The sequence below is a fragment of the Frankliniella occidentalis genome, unplaced genomic scaffold, assembly GCF_000697945.3.
Source record: "Frankliniella occidentalis isolate FOCC.00 unplaced genomic scaffold, Focc_3.1 Scaffold62, whole genome shotgun sequence".
Taxonomy (NCBI): domain Eukaryota; kingdom Metazoa; phylum Arthropoda; class Insecta; order Thysanoptera; family Thripidae; genus Frankliniella; species Frankliniella occidentalis.
The window spans coordinates 635,700-638,355 of record NW_026267192.1 but is presented as its reverse complement, the minus strand read 5'-3'; the positions used below and the strand labels follow the sequence as shown (position 1 = coordinate 638,355).

Sequence of the window (2,656 nt, the reverse complement as noted above, 5' to 3'; positions counted from 1 at the left end):
GCCACTTTGCAAACGCTTCGCACGTACTCTTGGGGCTTATCGGTGTCCGTGGCGTTAACTCGCGGGGGCGGGAGGCCCCGCCCGGCTCGGGCCCGCGGTGTGCCACGGCTTTATGTCACGTCTCAAGACCCCCCGTCCGCGCCCCCGCTCCCGCTCCTCAGCAAACTGCCCCCTATCTTTGACCTACGTCACGATACGCGAATCCACATCATGCAATTTTTCAGTGAACTGGCGAGGCCAGAAACCTAAAAGAGAAATGTGGCAAAAAATCAGTATGCTACACCCGTCGTCTACAGATTGACTATGAAAAAAGTTAGTTTGTAGTCTCCTGACTAATTTTTAGCAAACTGTTTTTTGCGCCATAATGCCAGGAACCCTTTTAGATGTTCAAAGTGCCAGTTGAATACCGAATACTTGCAAGTGCACGGTCGTCCTGCACCTGCAAGTGCTCGATTAAATAGTTGGGCACATGCCAATAATTGTTTCGGGCAATTGTTATCCCTTTAATCATCTCCTACTCAGGGTTTGTTCAGTTCGAAGGAGTGTTATACAGAGGCGGTGAACACTTAAAAGTTATAACGACCCTGTTTAAAGACTTGCACGGATTCAACTAGACACTTAGCACTTAATTTCAAGTGTTGTTGACCGATTATTGGTTTTGTTGCCATTATTTTTGTCCGTTGTGTCTCAGGGTTCGCAGTATGGTCGCTATAGCGAGGACGTCGCTGCATCCTGCTCCTGAAGGAAGACCCCTTTGGTTGGCCCCACGAGCTGGAGCTGCCGTCCGCCGAGGATGCGAGCAGCGCGCTCCGGGAAACCTTTACGGAGGGGTGTAACTCCGAGGCACGACCCGTCGTGAGGGGGCAGGGCGGGGGACCGAAACGATAAAGTACTCTGCGCTGCGAGTGTGTCGGCCGCGCCCCGCCGCTCTAAACATGTCAGACACGCGTGAGGTAGCGGAGCACGGCAGCTGCTGGAGGCTTCGGCCGGGGATGGAGATTTTTGAGTTACAAAGATTGACGTGCCCTCGAAAAAGGGGGGCGGAATAGGGGCCTCGGAACGATCAGGTGATTTACTAAGTTACAGGTGCACGTACCGTACAGTGACGATTCCACAGTAACAACTATCAGCAATTGTGTAACGTACTACGTGCCGTTTTGCGTACTTTTACATTCGTAGTAAACCGTACTCAGATAATCTTTGTCTTTGAATCAAGGCGAAATGCCTTAAATAAATGATTTTTTTTTCTTTAGAAATTACAAGAGAATTTTTCATTAAATATGAGCCGAATGGCATTGAATTAATGACAAACCATGAAAAATCTGAATTTTTTTAAAAGAAATTTTCTTGATTCAAGGTACACATTTTCTGGTCACGGTACACGGAGTGTGGTAGTACTTAACTCCACACTGCAAACCCAACAGTTTCAGTGTACTAGCACAGGCAGAGTCGACGTTCACAGTAGGGTTTGCAGTGTAAGTGGTACGTGGTCACGTTATTCATGGCACCGCTGTCAGGGAACTTTCTCCCCCCGTGTTTCGTATGGCCCTTGCTCGTGCGGCTGCGGACGCTCTGGGACGCTCACAGGGCTGGCCGCCCGCTTCACACATGTGCTAGGCGGGCTCGCCTACCCTGCGCGTTGCAGGCGCTATCAATGACGATCCTCTCAATGCCGCACGGTTTAAAAATAGTAAGTTCCTTTCTGGTCTTGGATGTCAATGACATTCTCCATAAGACCTAAAAAAACCGAGTGGTTTGCACTGAACTTGCCGAAGGGCAATTCTGTATTTCGCTGATGCAGCGTTCGTAAATTTTTGTGTGAGAAGAGTTCTGAAATGACGAGGTTTTTGGCACTCTTTCTACGATTGCAGCCGTAACATTCGGCCAAGCTGGATATAGTCTCATTCTGGATCGGTCCTTCAGCCCTCCCGCGCCCCATCAAGGACGCGGCCCACTCGAATCCCGACTTAAAACGCACTTTATTGCGATGTGTCGTCCAGCGCGGGCGAGCGTGCCGGCTATATCGAGAGGGGGACCTTGCCATCATTTTTTCCCTCCCCCTCCCCTACTTTTCCCCCTCACGGCATAAAGGCCTCAGTGGGCGCACAGGGCATAAAGGCCCGGGCCGGGGCCCGGGCCCCATGATCGGCGGCCTTTACGGTTTGGATGGCGCCATCAGTTTTTGCACCGGGCCAGGTGTGTTTATGACCGATAGCCCCATCAGTGGGACCTGCGCGCTTTCATTCGCGGGTCATCAAAAAAGACTTCTGTTTTTATTACCTTTTTTGAATTTTCGTATTTTTTTTGAAAACGGGGTAACCGAATCGTAGGTTGGCTCTCACGAGTGTTTGTTACGTGCTACATATAATGGAGGGCGTGGTGAACGGGGGACCGAAACGATCAAGTACTTTGTCAGTCTTGTAGATCATAATATACTTATAGCTGTTATGAATTTGCGGTCGAACTTTGTCGTCTTAATGTATTCTCAATTCTAAAGGTGTCTTAAGCCGCGTAGCAGTGATTCTTGTAGTACGTTGCTGTACTTGTTTTTCGTTGTAAATGTAACAATTTTAATCGTAAAGAGATGATTACACACACAGGGTGGCCCATAGACTGCTTCGGGCTGCTTCCCTTATAGTTACCCTGTTCTGCAACA

The 2,656-nt window shown here is 49.4% G+C and overlaps 1 protein-coding gene across 1 annotated transcript in view; it reads right to left on the bottom strand.

Moving 5' to 3' along the window:
- LOC113206528 (uncharacterized) overlaps window positions 1–2,656 on the bottom strand; it is a 143,165-nt gene that overhangs the window by 139,468 nt on the left and 1,041 nt on the right. The window lies entirely within an intron of this gene.